This window comes from Cyphomyrmex costatus, unplaced genomic scaffold (genome assembly GCF_001594065.2).
Source record: "Cyphomyrmex costatus isolate MS0001 unplaced genomic scaffold, Ccosl1.0 scaffold35, whole genome shotgun sequence".
In the NCBI taxonomy this organism is placed as follows: domain Eukaryota; kingdom Metazoa; phylum Arthropoda; class Insecta; order Hymenoptera; family Formicidae; genus Cyphomyrmex; species Cyphomyrmex costatus.
In genome coordinates this window covers 237,726-256,322 of record NW_017277664.1, presented here as the reverse complement: position 1 = coordinate 256,322, position 18,597 = coordinate 237,726, and the positions used below count along the sequence as shown (strand labels likewise).

Genomic DNA, 18,597 nt, shown 5'->3' with positions numbered 1-18,597 from the left:
CAGAAAAAATTGCGTTTATTCGCAAAATTTGCGGCGCGTCCGTGCGCGAAATTATGAGATCGTACCGTCTCGAGTTTCTGCGATGTACAGTGAAAATGGTGTAATACGTGGAATGTATAAATTTTCGTTAACATTTCAACGCAATTGTCAGTACCGATTGTGCCTTCAAAATTTATTGCCCTGCGTATTATGTATGCTTACTACGTCGGCAAATAAATCACAGAGTTACAGTAATGCAATTGCATCTACCGTCACCATTTTCTTATCTTACGTTATACCTTGACGACTTCGATTTTGTAGCGTACAAACCGAGCCTGATAATTTTAATTGTGTTTAAATAATGGAAACATCACTTAAACTTTCTTCTTATAAAAAATTACACTATAATCGCAATAAATTAAATTATATCGAAACCTACAATACATGGAAAGAACAGTTTTCTTAAAGTACACTACCATTCGAAAGTATTCGTCCATCCTGATTTTTATACGCTGCAGTTTTATACATCTGAATCTGCTGTCATTCTACTCTATTTTTTACTATATGTAGAATTATAAATTTGTAACTATTAAGCATTATTATTATTAAGTCTAGCGAGAGTAGAAAAATCGGAATTCACTCTTCCTCATTTAATTAACGGGCAAATACTTTCAAGTAATAATGTATCTAAAGATTAACTAGATATAAATAATTTTATCAGATCATCAAAATAATTATATATGGTTGCTCGAACGTCGAAACTTTTCGCAATATTATTCATTATGCTTGAGCGTCCTGCAATATTTGGATGATTTATCAAAACCATTTTCAGATCTTGCATTTATAAGCTACATTTATAGATACCTCGACAAAATCGTTCTTTCCGTGCAGCAATTTACAGACAGGGTATAACAAATAAGCAAATAGATGTTTGATCTGAAGGCGAGAGGCGTGAGAACTGTACGTCGCAATCCCTCGAAAAATGATTCGCGATTTTGACTTCGCGGGAGTGGATCGGAGGGAGATTCGAGATTCGCGTTCCGTCTCAAGGAGCTCGATCACGCTCGCGGTCGTTTCACCTGAGATCTCGAGACCGCGTGCGTTCGAGCGGACTTCACGTTGATCCGTTCGCGCAATAAATTTTCTCTTTCGGTCCCCTTCCGAGCCCGCGTCTGTCGCGCTGGTAACGAGATCGTATCTGACGCGCCGTGCCGTGTCATTTACATACTCTTCGCCCCGAGGCAACGCGCGACGAGGGTTGTGCCTCGTGCTCGGCCTCGGTTTGATTTACATTTTCCAACGCGCGGTCGAGGATCAGCCTTGCCTCCGGATGCGGGGATTGGCGCGGATAACGAAAAGAAGCGGCCGCGAAAGTCTCACCTGCCCGCAGGGTGGGAATAGATGCAAATTTACTTATGAAATATATCACAATTTTGCTCGACGGCGCATTTCAACGAGATATCGCGTTTTGGCACATTCCCCACTTATACGCCGATCTTCCGTTTACTCGCAAATTATTTACTCGCTTGTGAAATTATTTATCATACGGGAATGATACTATTGTCAGTGGAAAAATGCTACCCCACTTTTATTACGATATCATGATATTTCTTTGTAATATTTATTCTGTAAAGTTTATCAAAAGCGTATGCTAGAATATATTATAATGGTTCTCTCTCTTCTCTCATATAATGTGATTCTCTCTGTAATATACATATACATGAAAAATAAATTAACAATACATGCGAAAGAGAATTTTGTTAGTTGTACATTTTTAAAAATACGTAGCATTATTTTCAAAATAGAGTACATTTATTAAAATCGCATTATTAAATTTCTTTTATAATATTGTTTATCAATTTTTTCCGACTTTGGGCTAGAAAAGCCACGTATTATGATCATTACGAGATAATTAGAAGGGTGGAGGAAAACCCGGTTATAATTTATTACCGGATACTACGGGAACTTTGAGCCACTACTGCTATGCCGGAGGGAGAAGAGTAAATATGTCGGCGCACGAGTCGGGATAATGAATTCCATTAGGGCAAAAACTCGGCCGAAAGTACAATCGCCGTTAGTGTCGGAAGAAAAGCGCCGGACACGTGCAACGCTGGTGGTGGAAATGTCGGGAGGAAACTCTGACTCGGGAAAATCGCCCGCGGAACTTCGTCAGCAGGCGCTCTTCCCGGAAAACTTCCCTCGTGCATGGCTTCCCCTAAGGAAAACTTCGCCTGCGGAAAATCCCACACACGAATTTATAAAAGGATACACGCATTCGCATTATGCACTCGCGATATTGATTACCTTATGCGTGGACATAGAGTGTCGCGCATCGCAAATGTTAGTTATTTTTAGTGTTTAAAAAAATCTTACAAACTCATTTATTTTCCCTTTTTTTTTTAGCAAATTTTTGTTTGATGTTATTTGTTTTATAATAACAAGGTAAACATGTATATATTTTACATGCTTGTTTATTGAATTATGTTATTAATAGATTATATATAAAACCATTTTTACACAGTGCAACGTAAATTAATTAAGTAAAATTATTATGCATTAAAATAAAAGTTTAATTGAAAGAAATTAAATAAATGATGACATTCATGACTTTTATAATATGTACAGATAAAATTATAAATAATAAAAAAAATAAGATCTTAAAATAAATATTTATATAAAATTTAAATATTATACAGAGCGAGACAATTAGAGGGGAGGATTTTTTTCTGAAATATTCTAAAGCATTTTCGAGATATTTTTTTTTAAATGCGTGTTATTTTTAAAGCGTATTTATTCTAAAAGTTTATTCAGAAAATATTACATCAATACTATTTTTTAAATATAATAATAATTGAAACATTGAATTAATTTTCCGTGGATTTTAGTTTAATTTAGCATCTCACGATGCCGTATCGATCCTATAACGTTCTAATAAATAAATCGCGCGTCGCAGGTGTCGTCGAGAGAAATTGTGGTGAACCCTGCCGTCAACTATGGATCATTCAATAAGGTGGAGTATCTCTCGCAACTCGTCGCTTTTAAAGGCAACGGGATATCTCCGGTATTAAACTTGCACTCACGTATTACGCGAGCATTTCATTGTGCCCGCACGTTGCCGCGTATCTACATGTTTCTACAGCTGCTGTTTTCATCACGCTGTTTCGTTATCGAGGCAAATAGTGTGTTTGTCTCGATGCACGACTGCACTGAAAAACACGCGCAATCGACACGCTCGATTCTATTATCGACATCGCTGCGTCGAGAAAAAACACCCGAAACACTGATTCACATGACGTACGCATTTCGCATGCAAAGCTAGTAACAAATAAAAGGGACAAAATGTACAAGAACACGTTGTCTTTTTTATTCTTTACTAGCTTTGCATGCACAATGCATACATCATGTGAATCAATGTTTCAGGTGTTTATTCTCAACGCAGCGATGTCGATAATTGAATCAAACGCGTCGATCACTTAAAAAAAGCTAAATAGTTTAGTAGCACTATAAATCACACATATTCGTTTAATAACTAGAATCGAGAGAATTAAGAGAAAATATTTAAGAGAAGAAGTATTGTATTTTTGAAGGAAAATATTAGTTTTAAATATGACAAAAAATTAAATCGTACATATACTGTTATTTCTGTGGAAAATTTCAGCTTCCAATAAACTAAAAAAAAAAACAGCTAAAAAAACTATAGCTGCACATTCAAAGATGCGAATTCATAATATAAAAGAAGAGGGTCATTTTTGGATCGCTCAGAACTTTTAAAAATTAATTTTTTTGTATTGTATGATTATTAAGAATATTATAAGACCGAATTTTTTTCATATAATGATTATTTTTGACATTCCTAATAATCATATAATAAAAAATTGTTTTTTTTAGAATTCCTGAACAAGAAAAAAAACGGTTTTATTGACTCTCCTCCTTTAAGTCCTACTCCTTGCATCAATCATTGCCCATTCGTTTAGAGAGCTACACTAAGCGAAATTCCAGACACCCATAAGAAAATTACTTTCGCGAGCAGGAGGAGGATGTACGAAAAGGAAGAGGGAGACCAGCTCGTGAGAAGGTGGAGGTATTCGCGGCTCGTCACTTCCGATATTGGTTTTATATTGGATTTTCGTTTCTCGTGCGCGACGCAAGAGCGACGATGTCTTTGATTTCAGCGGAAAAAAAGCGTCAGCCCGACCCTGAATTAGTCGGTTGCTCTTTCCGGAAGTATAAAGGAGCGCGCGCAGGGAGGGTGAAAATATACGTGCGGCTACCTCGGTATCGATCGGCAAACCAGGTGTTACCACGCCCAGATATCAATTAATCCGCTCACGTGAAACGTGAGAGGATCACACCGGTTGATGATTGATCATTTTGATTGATGGATCGATTGATTGCTCATTGACAGCCAAAAGGATTAAAAAAGTCGAGTCACCTTTATTAATGAATCAAATAGTAGTTTTTTACAGCTGATATCAGTGGGCGATAATAGAAGCTCTAACAAAAAACAAGTCAAGAAAAACACTGGAAAAAATATCAAATTATAATAAATATTTGTTCGAATATAGTGTTCTAATAATAAGTAAATATTTGCTACATGATAAACATATGTATTTCGTACAAAAGTCATTAATTTATTTTAACTATATCTTTTTTATTGAGTAAATATTTGTTTACTGTAAATTAATTTACTTAATTACTACTATTCAAAGAAATATGCATATTAAGATTTAATATATCTTTTTTGTTTAGCAAATGATTATTTTTGTCCAGAACACCTTAATTGCTTTGAGAGATAAATAGCATTCGATTTTTCTGTTAATGAATGAATTATTTTTAAATTAATTTTCTTGCAATACTTTTCACTTAAATTAACAATCTCTGTTATCTAAAGTGTTGAATTTGCGAAAGGCGTTCATCTGTAAATCGCTGATCCGAGATCTCATCAAACACGATCGGGATCGCGATTCGCGATCACAATACACGTCGAAAGTGCCGACGTGTTGTTGAGCTCAACGTTGGTGAGCCGCAAGTCCACTTATTCTACCTGAGTACTCTCGCGATCCCCTGTATTGCATTACGCACAGTCGAGCGGTCAGCCCCGCCTGCAAATAGGGATGGAAAATGTTTACGATGCTTTTCGTCGATGCTGGTACTTAAACATACTAATAATAAATATATAATATCTACGACATTTCAGTCTTGAGAATAAAAGAGCATATTTTTTTAAATAAATCTTTTAAAATATTAAATATTAACACGTCTATAGCTTTTATATGAGTACTTACAATAATAACTTCAAGATACCATTTTTAGAATGTATTTCTATAATGATATTTTTTACACAAGTATACAAAATAAAATTTAACGTTTCATCCGAGGATTAAATCATGGTAGTTTGACTGTGAAAATGATTTCGATATCCAAATTGTTCTATTACGTCACAACATGTTTATTAACAAAAAATAGTTCGATTTTCCAATATTTTTAGAGCAATTGATGACCCAGTTTTTAGTATGCAAGCTGAGAAAGTAAGTTTAACGACAATATGCAATATGAAGTTAATATGTAAACTGATAAAAAATCGAGCTGTTTTTTTAATAAAAAAAAATTAGGACATGGAGCAATTTAAACATTAGATTTGAGAATATCAAAACACAAGAATACATGGTCTAATCTCTGGCTGGATAAAAAATATTTTTGTGTGCCTGAGTGATTTGCATCGTACGGGAGTATAAAAAAACAAAGCTAGTGAAAATGTCAACTTAAGTTAACATTAATACAAGCTGACATTAGTTATTCATATGTATGATAAATTTATTTTACAATGTAATGAATATAAATGTTTCGAAGATATCAAAACGGGGGATTCGCGTGATACAAATATCGATACCTCATTAAATTTAAGCAGCCCTACCTGCACGGCGCAGCGTTGCTAAAAATGCACCGTCACGAGACGATCGTAAATAAAGTGTTATCGCGAGATCCGATAGCGACTAATTTATTTACGAATCGTCGGGGTGGTGCACGCGTGAGTCACGTGCCATCTGTCATCCGGTACCCGTTCTATTATGACACGTGAAGTGCACACGGCGTCCTATTATCCGTGATGACCGAGTTTTTCCGCGGCCCCACGAGCGTGATTCGACAAACGCGACGAATAGATTCCGATAGAATTACATTGAAGAGATAATCGATGAGATTACTGGCGAGTATAGAAAAGATCAGAACTAATTTTGATGAACTTGTTTTTTTTTTTTTTTTTAATATTTGATACTACTTAATAATTTTAAATGTATGTATCTTTTTGTCTTGAATTAAACAACATTACAACGTAAGGAAGTATGAGGCAAAGAAATGCAACATTTGAAGCACAATTCTTTATCTTTTATTTGATATACCCTAATTGACATTTTCAGTCACGCGGAAGTGATTCAATCATGTCTTAATTTGCGGTACGTCTAACTTGTCACGAAACAATTTCCTGGGGACGTTGCTTACGTCTCTTTCGTGAAAATAAAAATCCATGATTCTGACGAAACCGAAGAATAGAAACTATATTTTTCTGTACTAATTTTATAAATGAAGAGAGACTTACCGAAATTCGATTTTGTTTTATTTTATCGGTTCTTTCATTGACGTCAGCCAAATTTAAAACGTAAAACTCAAGAAACATACGTTACTCGTTTTATGTGAATAATTTCCTTTAATTTTTGTTAATTTCATAAATTACACGTATAATTTACAACTGCAAATATAATTAGTACAAAAAGTTTGTTTTTAAAATTCTAGAATATTTATTTTTTAATATTATCCTAAGGGGAGGGAAAAATTTATGTGAAACTCGCTACGAATGTGTCATTTTAAAAGATCAAAATGTAATTAGGAGAGACAAATTCAAAAAGTGAAGTGAACCCATCGTGTACAAACGTACCGTTTTAGATTTGAAACTTTCAAAAGTTTCAGGATTTCCGTTGCTTTTAAACGTCTCATATTTTCGCACAGGCGAAGCTAATATAGGCTAATCATATTAAAGCAACTCGACACGAGTAAGTGCCGCGTGAATTCCAGCGTGAGACGCGAAATGCTCTCGGAAATCAAAGAGCTCGCTGATGTTTGTACCGCCTTAATGCCATACAGCTTGCGGTAAACACCAGTAACTATTACGATGTCTCGAGATGTATGTATAGTCGATCCATTCTCGCTAATAAGCGCGATCGAGGGAGGAGAATTAGAGAGGATGGGGCTTGTCGAACTTCAAAGCGCGGCGAGTGTCGCTAACTAAACTCGGAGAGAGTGGAGTTGGCCATTTCCAATCCGAGTCCATTTCATGATTAAGCGCAAACTTTTGAAGCTGCCCCCGAGGACGTGCGTAAATACGCGCAATATGCGTACACCTACCCGGCGCTTCGTATTCATGGAAGAGCGACTTTACAAATACGGAATCGTAAAGTTCGCTGCAAAGAGATAGTCAAGTTTGAATTGATTAGAATTTTATTTTCGTAACTTATATGAGAAGAAAACTTCGTGCGAGAAAGACGAATTAAAAGTTACGATGCGAATTAACGATACAGCAACAATATTTTTCCGTATAAAACATTCTCTATCATATCGGAAGTTCTCCTTTATATATTGTACCTTTTATTTATTGTTAATAATAATAAAAATATTAATGTATATATATAATATTGGGTGCCTTTTGCAACAAGCGACACAGATGACACAGTGTATCGTCCTTATCGGGTAATATGTCCTTGTTGTTTGCCAATCCTAAACAAGGATGAGATGATCACTGTGTTGTACTGTGTCGCTTGTTGGAAGGCACACATTGAAAGGAAGATAGAATTGATGTCATCTTGGAAAGACAAGGAAAAGTATGAAGAATAGCAAGTATTATATATGTAATCAGGAGCCGTAAGTAAGGCTGATTTTACTTACGAATGAATTGATACATTTGCGTGTGTGTGTTCGTAATATTTTATTAAAATAATTCTTTACGTGAAAAGAAATTATACTTATTAATTTTATATTTATACGTAAAGTTTAACCATAGTTTATTATGCCACATTAATATTATAATACAGTTACTGATTTGAAATAATAGATTCCCCTTCTTTTTACACAAAATTTGAATATAGGACAATAATAAAAAAAAAAGACTATTCTCTTATACATCATTTCTTTTTTTCTAGTCCATCAAGATGAACGGTCAAAGAAATTGTCGCACGCTTCAACCAGTATTATAATCGATAAGTCACAATATTTTGAAGGCTGGTTATAATAAAAAATTATATATGTAATAAGATGTATTTTTTTTATATATTGGAACTGTTAAGGGTTAAAAGCCGAATAGACCATAGAATTCGAGAAGGTCCCGTGAATGCGTGCGGCGCGGGTTACGCTCGAGTATTTTAAGGCGTTTAAAGTTGCACGAACGAAAACAAATCATCAACGGGCAAGGAAGGGTCTTCCCGATGGGTCTCATCGATATCGGGTTGCTAATGGTGTAAGCCAAACCGGCTGCCATAAAAACGCGCGTTGGGATAATTGAAGGGTGGGCCCTATCGTTATCTGGAGACTTTCTCTTTTTCTCAGTTTCTCTTGGCGATCCATCCCTTGTGTTCCCACCGTCTCTGTCTCTCTTAAATACTTGCCAAATTACTCTCTGATGGAATTATAAGCCGTATGGAAATTTTTGCTTCCGCGTACTGTTCTCATTATCAACGTGCTAATCAAGTAACCCTTGTTTTCAAGTCCCGCACGACACACGAAAAGAAATTAAATTTCTCCATTACAAGACGATATCGAGGATCAATTCATTATCAATTATGACTTGTTATTATGTTTAAAATAAATAACACAAACCTTCTACTTTTCTGAAATTGCAATATTTTTTAATTATTTTGAGATTGATCTTTTCTGGATTGAAACAAAAGTGGTTTAGATTTTAATTATTTTCGCTTGATCAACGATTGAAATTAAATAACTTTCTGTAATTTAAGATTTGTGGTGAACAAACTTTATTTGACTTCTCTTCATTCTGATAATTTTTCTCTCGTTGAATCATTTAAAATGAAATAAAATAAAAATATAGGTATTGACAAAATTTTTTTACTTGGATGAAACTGTGAAGATTGAGGTCGCTAATGAAAATAGAAAAAATTTTCGATTTTTATTTCGATCTAAGTTATTTTAAAATCGTAAAAAATATAAACCAATGATATCTAATATGATATACGTACATACTATTATATTACAACTAATATCTAATATTACAATATTTTTAAATATTATAATATATACATATTATGTTAATATATATTTTAAATATATATTTTAATTTTTTTTTACATAATCTGACAATGTTAGTCTTTTCTTGCTACGTTTCTCCATCTTGATTTCTTTCTCTATAAGAAAAGAATCTTTCTCTAGGAGAGAAAGTAACGAAGAATAGGGTCGTGATTTTTGCTTACTCATATTACGCGATAATTACACTCTTGGGTGCCATAAATAATAATCGAGAAATTACACAAAAAAGCCCAAACACGCGAGTCCGCGTGACTTCGACGTAACACGACGAGATTGCTCGATGTCGAGTAACGCGCATGCTATTTTTTCTTCTTTCTTCAAGGCCGCACGTTTTTCGCGGTTTCAACATCAATGTCGAATCCGCCGACGCAAATCGGAAAGACAAATTCGTCGGGGGGTGCGAGGCATTCTTCCATGGGGGTCAAGTTCTCGGTCGCTTCATTAGAAACACGAGCGTAATCCCCACCCTCGCTCTCCAATTACTGTTCACTCGTTCCTGGTTCAGACAAAGTTTAGGCTCGAGGCAATAGCGTAGAAACATTGCAGTTGCAGAGAGAAATTTACAAAGTTTTATTTCCTCTTGTTTAAAATTTATCCATGATAAATCTTGCAATAAATAACTTTGATTTATCGTATAATATTAAAGAGATTTATTATAATTCTACAGAAGATTTTAACAATAATTTTAAAGCAGATTATTATTTCAATGTACATTCTTAAAAAAAAAAAAACATCTGTTGAGAATTTATATAATAACAGATATCCAAGCTTAAAAAAGTTTTACAATAGGCAGATAAAAAGTAAATGGAAAAATTGCTTTCTGAAGAATTAAATTAAAATTAAATTAAAATATTTTATTTATCTATACACGAATCGTTTTATAGAGCACAATTGAATTATTCTTTTAAAATCGTCCCGAAGTCAATTCAGTAGTTACGCCATTGTGACGGAGAAAAATCCTCTCTGCGCTCTTCGCCCTTCGTACAAAGAGTTTGTACGCGTCGTTCACGCAAAATCCGTAATTGCTTCGCACGGTTGCACATCCCCGACTGTTTGCCAATTTGCTCGGTTTGCCGCTGTTTGCGTTACGATAGAAACGCCAGGGCGGTGTTTTGTTCGCTCAACTCTATTTTAACTCTCTATCGTGTGTGTGTGTGTGTGTATGTGTGTGTACCACACTGATCTCACTGTGTTTAATAAATTTTCCATGTTGTAATATTACAACTATATATTTCCCTTGCTGTAAAAATAATAAAACGAGTTTCGTTTTCACATATAAAATGACATGAAATTTGCCCTCAAAATTTATTACATTCAACTATATATTATAATTTAGTCTTAAACACCTAGAATTTTGAAATCGCAAATCAAGATTTCTTTTTTTGATTAAACTGAAATGGTCTTAAAATCAGTTAAAATTACGGAAGAAGAGCCAAAATTTCTTGTACATACACAAGTTGCATTTCACGAACTCGGAGTAGCGAAATGCCGAGGCAGCTAGTCTGTTTCATCTGTCGACGTCCCTCGGCAAATATCATTAAGCTTGCGAGAAAATCGTGCTAACGAGGAAAGAAGAAGCGTTAAGGGGTCCTTCGGCAGGACAAACGCTCGTGGCATCCTTTTTGAGTCTGTAGAGCGGAATTTCTCCGTTGCGCCCAGGTCGCAGCGCGTAATCTTACTTTGATCATCATTCCTCCGGAGAAATAGGCGCGAACTTTCATGCCCCAAGCAAACCGGTCCGTCCTCCCTTGCGTCGTCGACTGAAAAACTTATTTTCTCCTTGAAGAGCAATCCTGTCGAGGGAAGAGGGCACAGTTCGTTATGAAAGTGCGAGCGTAAACGTCCCCGAGAGATTACGCCAGCGAGTTGCATCGACTCGACCGACGAAGAAATGAGTTTTGATGAGAGTCTAATAACATTTTTAAACCCACTTTTTCTTTGTTCTTCACAGTTATTGTAGAAAAAAAAAAGGATTAATTTTAAATTTGTAATATTCAGAAGACAAACTTATAATTGAATTTTGTTGAAGTATCTAAAAATTGAACTAGATACAAATCTAATTTTGTTGGATCATGAAATTAATTATGCACATTTGGACTTGTTTTGTTGGAATGTCAAAACTTTTCAGCAGCATGCTTGAATCTCTTATATATATAATTATTTTGATGGTTTAATAACATTATTTTCATATCTAGTTATTATTCATTCAGATTGTTTCTGTATTTAGCTAAATTTTTGGATACTTCAGCAAAATCATTTTGTCTGTGTACCACGATGGAGAGATGATTAGGGATTCTGTGTGCCGCAATAAAAAATTATAATGAGAGATCTGACACATGCAATGACATATGCAATGAAAATAGATGCCATAAAAAATTTTTTGGGACACATTTTTTAAAGTAATAATTCAACGACGTATAACCCTATTTGCCCAGGAAATTATGTTCAGTTATATTTAGCCAGCTACAAATACGTCGATTTCTAATTATCAAGCTTTATCGAAGAGCCTCGTTAGAGCGTTAATGCGAGTTCATTTCGCGATCTGCCCATTCTCGAGAAATATCGTCGCCATATAAACAGCAGTTAAAATAGCAGTTACAATTCCAAGTTTACCTAGAATCAGTCCGGCGATAACTGCGCAACGTGTGTTTATGGCCGATCTCGTCGACGATATTAATCAGCATCGCCGAGTCCGCGCAACGCTCGACTGGCTTCGATCAAGCACCCTCGTTTGCTCGACTCGATAATAATCAATCGAACGTGGCTGCCATTCGAACGTACTGAATTCGAAATAATTGCCTGTCCACCCCTCCCTTTCCATAACTCCCGCCTTGACGCGTCGTTCTCTTTTTCTCTTTTTCTCGGACGGATGGCGAGTGGCATAATTCATTTGGCACAACACATTTTCCAACAAATTATCAATTCATTAATTGGCTAATTTCTTACAATTCGTTGCTCATTGTCTCTCTGCTCGATTCGGTCGAATTATTTTGTCTCTATCATCGCGTTTAAGCAACTATTTTTATTCGCGACTCGCTGAATATCGATGATCACAATATTCATTTCTAATTGTATTTCGTTAGAGTTATTTAGTTTGGAAAATTAAAGCATATATATCATATATTTACTATATTTTATCTTATTTTTTATTAAATCCTTGCACTTTTATTTGCACATGTAATCACACACATATATTGTTTAAATGTGTACTTCATTATTACCAATATTATTATAAGATGTACGAGATTATATAGAATATTATAATGTAGAATTCGTTAAAATCAATAAATATTTCTTTATATATATATGTATATATTATATGTATATAATATGTATCTAGACATAATAAGAATTAACTGCGGATTTCTATGCAATTATCACCATCAGTCTAAAAGATTGAAGTAGTTCGAAGTAGAATTCCTATATTAAGAAATTCTAGAATAACGTACATCACTTTTTCTCTCTAAAATATCGAATTGAAGAAAAATGCTGATAAAATTGAAGAGAAACGCTGTTGTGTTTAATTTTTTTCAACAGAGTATAAGCTAATCAGAGAATGCTTAGTCTATACATACCTATTACGTTTATGATGTACAGAAACTTTAAAATCTAAAAGTGGGTTGTCAAATCGACTTCAGACAGACATTAATATTACAAAAAAGTATTACTTTAATAAAATTGGTATGTCTTGCTTTTCAATACTATGTGCGATGATTAAAAATTAACTTCGCGTGGGGGTGGAATCGTCTCCCTCGAATTTTCCGCGAGCGCATCTCAGATAATGTGTACCTACGGTCACGAGAATGGCACCTTGCAATCTCTCGCGGAAGTCCCTGGTGGACCGTCGCGGTATGCAAACAAGGGTGAGATAGGTCGAAAAAGCGGGAGAACCGCCGCCGGGGGCGGTGGTGGCTATGGTGAAGGACTGCGACGAGGGGAGCCTGAGGTGGTTGTTCTGCCGTTCTAGCGTGGTGCAGCGGGAGTGTTACTAATTGGAGGGGCATCGAGGGGAGGAAACCTTGTTATCTCTTAATTGCTACGACCCTCCGCGCTGTTTTGCATCGATAAGGAACGCAAGTCGCATCGACGGACGTTTGTTTTGCGGACCGTGTCGATCTCGCTTATCGATCTGACTCCTTGACAGGATTATTTAGAGGTCTAAATTCACCTCAATCTTGCCATTTCTTTCTATTCTCACAATGCAATCGCGTGATAGTTAACTTTCCTAGTTTCCTTCTTCTTTTATAAAAAAATTTGAAAAGTTGCACAAATTTTTTTATAAAATTTCCCACGGAAAGGACATAGAAAGTTTTATCGATTGTTTATTTTTATCACGAGATTGCGTGTTCTATTAAATTCCACTAACTAATGTAATTCTCTCTAACAAAGAAACTTCGCAAAATATTAAATTCTGATTTTAATAAAAATTTTTATAGATATATGTAAAGTGCGTAAATAAATGAATTTAAAAAATAGTTGCGACCAATGAACGCGATTTTCAGAAATGAAATCACCCTTTATGTGTAAAGCAATTTGCAGCTCTTTTTCGCTACATGTTTAAAAAATAAAAAAATAATTCTGAAAATATAAATTTCGAAAATAATATTTTTTTATTTTGACGTAAAAATAAATAGTAGTAATCTTATTATATAACTTTTATATGTACTTTTTTTGCTATCTTATGTACAGCTTTTGACATTTAAAAAAAAAAAATAAAAATTGTTTTAATTATAGGGAATGATTTTACCTCTTTAAATTTATTAGCCGCAATTAATTTTTCTAAATTTATCTATTTATGTTATCAATGTATATATATGTACAAAATTAAAGTCAGAATATGATATCTTACGAGGTTTATTTGTCAACACCTTACGTTTACTCATAAAAAGTGAAGAAAGACTTTTCTTCGATATCTCTAAGAACAGTTAAAAGTTCATATAAAAGATTGTATCGAGCGCTATAATCCCGATCCATCGATATACTACGCGGAAGTTGATACACGATTCTACGCACGAAACGAATCCGGGGAGCTGGGTCGTAACGAGTTTCGATTATCCTGGTATGGCATGAGTCAGTCGTTCCTGTTCTGTTCCTACCTCCGCAACGCGACGCACGCCCTCCGTTTCATTCCGCTCTCTGTATAACGGGTGTCCGGATTCCCAGGAGGTTTTCCGCCCCCTTTTCAAGCCTCATTGCTATGCACCGCTCGAAACTCCACTAACGACCTTACGCAACCCCCGACCCGCGACCCCTCTGCCCCTCCGAAGGCCATCTCGCACACGCTTTTCAGTATCTGAGATCGCCTTCCGCTCGCTCGGTACCTCGCGAGTACCGAGCCCTTTGATCGCGACGCGACAAAGTTCGCGAATCGTTCAGGAACTTGCGTGGATGAGTTTCTTGACGTGAACATAGGTATAAGGACTCCCCATTTATCGGAATAATATGATGGGAAAGTTTCTCTTCTGAAGGAAGCTTGGGGATCGGTAGAATATTGGAGAAGTCGGAGGTAGCACAAGTTGACACTCTGCAAAGTTGGAGTGAATTCTGCACGTTTCCATGTACGAAATTCTTAAGTTTCCCATTGAATTCCACTCGTGGTTTTTCTTCAGCATTAGACAAGGTAACGACTGGTTACAATGAATTAAATTTGTTGTGAAAATCAAAACGCAGTTTTGCTGAATTATCTTAAAATTCAGTTATATAGAATTTTGCTGTATCATTCAAAATAATTACGTGCACTGAAAGAAAAGATTGACGAATATGGCATATAGCATTTTTAATTGATTGCAACAGTCAATTTTTTATTATGTTTGTTTATCGAAATCTTATATTGATATTGAGGATAACGCAACCAAAATCGGCTGCTGCAGCCAATTAAAAATGCTATGCCATATTTTACCATCTAAATTACTACAGTAGCCAATCTTTTCTTTCGCGGTATGGAAATTATTACAAGCATGATCAAACATTAATACATGCATGATCATAATATACTACAAAAAGTTTTAACATTCTATTTAGTATTATTAGTATCCTACAGAAATATTTTAGTGCGATAAGAAAAAAAAAAAATTATAGATCTCTTTTTCTAACTATAAATTATTGAACACTTCAGCAAAATTGTTCTTTCCGTTAATTACCGTAATATGAAGTCTAAAAATATCTTCATATAATGAGCTATATAAACTGAAATATTACAAATTACTTACAATTAGAGGATCTATATCTATAATTTATAACGACACAAAATGACCGGATCTAAGGACTAATGAGTCTATACAAAACACGCGAATCTACTAAAAAGAAAATAAAGTCTATTAAGGGGGACAAGTAAGTCTTTTTCTCTTCCTCTCTCTTTCTCTCTCTCTCTCCTTCTTTCGTTCTCTTTTTTTCTCTCTTTTGCTCTTACACAAGCTCGCCGGAAACACTCAAGCTGAAGGACGAGGGTGTTCAGATCGCAAAGTTGGTCTTGTTAGGCCTGTAAAGGGGATTTCGTTCGACCAACCATGCTAGCCTTAAGGGTCCTTACTCCACCAGAGGCACGCTTCGTTTCTCGATTGATTCTTTATTTTACAATCGCCGTGGCCCTCCGCAAAGGGCAACGAATGTCCAGCGTAGGGTACAGGACACGCTTGTCTGCCGTGACCCTTTCGTCTGCCAATTTCCGGTCGCCTTATGTCATCGTTTTCCACATCGCCTATTCGTCTCCAGAGATCGTGACTATCGGACGTTACGTTTTATGCAATAAAATGGTCAAAGCGTTTCTAATATCTTCTAAAAATTCTAAAATGGAGAGAGTCCATCAGAAACTTTTTGCTTTCGATTAATTCAATAACTTTATCGATGTTTCTTCTTTTCCGTTGTCTGATGCTTCTTTCATTTGTATTGAAAGAGGTGAATGAATCACAACAGAGAATTTTAAAAGAATAATATATTCTTATGTATAAATATTATATATACGTAATTATATATTATATAAGTTTTCTAAAAATGTATGTTTTTTTTTATATTATAAATGTATACACCACTTAAAAATAAAAAATTTAATGTCTGTGTCCGCTTTTTGTTACTCATTGCATAATTAATTTCAATCTGCTTTCTTCTCACTCGTTGTAATCACCTATTTCCGTTCGATTTGTAGAAGGAGGAGACTCTACCGAGTCTTCCGGTTCCGGACCTCGAGACGACCTTGCAGAAATACTTGGCGCAGGTCGAAGCTATCACGCCGAACCACCTGGAAAAGACTCGGAGCTTGGTACGAGCCTTCTTGTCGGGTCCTGGACCGAAACTCCAACAACGTCTCTTCGAACGTAGGCAGAAGGTGACCAACTGGGTGAGTAAACCAATTTTACACAAATGTTAATTTAAACACAATGGTCGCATTTTCAAACAAATGACACATAACTTTTATAATATAAAAAAAGTATATGTTTTCATCCGTTGGGTTGAAGATTGATTCACTTGAGGAGAAAATTGCATTTAGATTATACAATTTTGAGTCACGTTATTTTTCTTGGATTTACGGAACTTTATTTGTAAGCCGTCAACGTACCGAGAGATCTACTTCTCTATTCCGTAACATTGCTGAGAAGACATCGACTCTGTCGGAAAGCCGAGTCAGACGGCGTAATCCGTAATACGGCCGTCGCTTTAAAACGAGGGTCTATCCCGTCGCGAAAAAGACGAAGAAAAAAAACTGCGGTGTATGTCACGGTCATGGGGATCGAACGGGAAAGAGATCCTCTCCGCGTCTAAGTGGCACAACACCATTTTCGTTTCAAGCCCGCGATGCCTCGAGAGAATTTGCTATTACACAGGGTGTTCGCCTATCGTTCGATCGATCGTAATATCCGCGAGAATGAGATCGGTGCATATATATAAGGCAAGTTGAAAAGTTCGAAAATATAAACAAGACTTTGAAAGATGTGATATTTAAGTAGCGCTTGAAGATTTTAAAGAAAATGTCTCAAAGACGTAAATTTCAAAATAATGTGTAGCGTTAAAATATAATTATTGAAAAAAGAAAAAAGAAAATTCTTTTGGAATTTTTTATTTCTTAATTTTTTGAAACTAAAAAGAGTTATTGACATTTAATTGTTTATCTATTAAAACTTTTTTCTTTTAATTATGTTATTTAAATAGAATTTATATTAAATCTTAGAATTTTTTTTTAACAAACAGAATCAATTTTTTTAATAAATTCTAAAATTTGGAATAAAATCTAAGTAACCTTTCACATATACAGATGGATAAATTCTTTACTGTTTAAATCCTATTTTATTTTAAAATTATAGGCAAAAAGAAGCAAACTTTTAGGATTACAACTTTTAATTTGCCTACATAGTTTGACTTAAAAATAGTGCATGGTATTACATGTAAGAGTCAGAATAAAAAATGCATTCTAATAAAAAAAAATATATAAAATTTAGATTTAATATGAAGTCTATTTGCATAAAATAATTTTTAAAGAAATTTTATTTGATATGAAGAACTAAATAACTTCAGTTTCGCTTATATGCCTAATTGTGACAATACACCTCGTTTAAATTCTGGCACTCGACAGGCTCTCGTTCTTTGGCAACAATTATTCTACGCATTAAACATGCGAATAAGTAAACACCCTGTATATTCCGAGCTCTTGGAGATGCCCGGAGACGCGGAGTCGAGTATCCGCGCGCAAGTTCCCCATGACTTTTGCCATCCCCCTCATCCCGTACGGTCGCTCCCGTGGGATTCCCGGTTCGATGCATGCGCCGGCTATAAGCCGCACCTCGCACCCCCGCGTCGGCCCAGGCCCCCCCCGTGGCACATAAATAAATAAATAAATGGATTTACGCGAGGGGCCCCCCGGCGCCTCCCTCCTCCCCCGTGCGTCACTCCTCTCTTGCAACGCACCGGTGAAAGGGGATAGACGTAAGGGTCGTCCAGACTATACCGGAACAATGCAAATATTGTCAGAGGAATGAGGACCGAGAAGGGTGACACACGGAGCCACGTTGTACGTACATAAAGCGTACGATTGCCAGGCAAAGAGGTACGGCTATCAACACTGACAACTACGTCAGTCAGAATGTACGAATAATGTTGCACTTCACTCAAATTTGAATTTACGCTTCCAAAATGTGTTCATTTTCGTATTTCCGGGAGAATTTGTCATCAGCGTCAAAAACGCGCAGTGACGGCACACGTCGGACGTATCAAATGTATACGTGTGGTGGAAGCTGTGTGCGCGACGCGTGCATTCTACTGTCAAGGTAAAATAACTTTGCAGGAAGGCAACAAGAGAAACGCATCGCGAATTTACGTTTTATA

At 35.7% G+C, this 18,597-nt stretch overlaps 1 protein-coding gene across 1 annotated transcript in view; it reads left to right on the top strand.

The window, feature by feature from the left end:
• The first annotated feature begins 16,431 nt into the window (after window positions 1-16,431).
• The window catches only part of ChAT (Choline acetyltransferase), a 39,986-nt gene continuing 37,820 nt past the window's right edge, over window positions 16,432-18,597 (top strand). The window contains exon 1 of the mRNA XM_018542935.1: window positions 16,432-16,618. The gene's annotated coding sequence lies outside the window, so the exon portion shown is untranslated. The remainder of the gene's footprint in view (window positions 16,619-18,597) is intronic.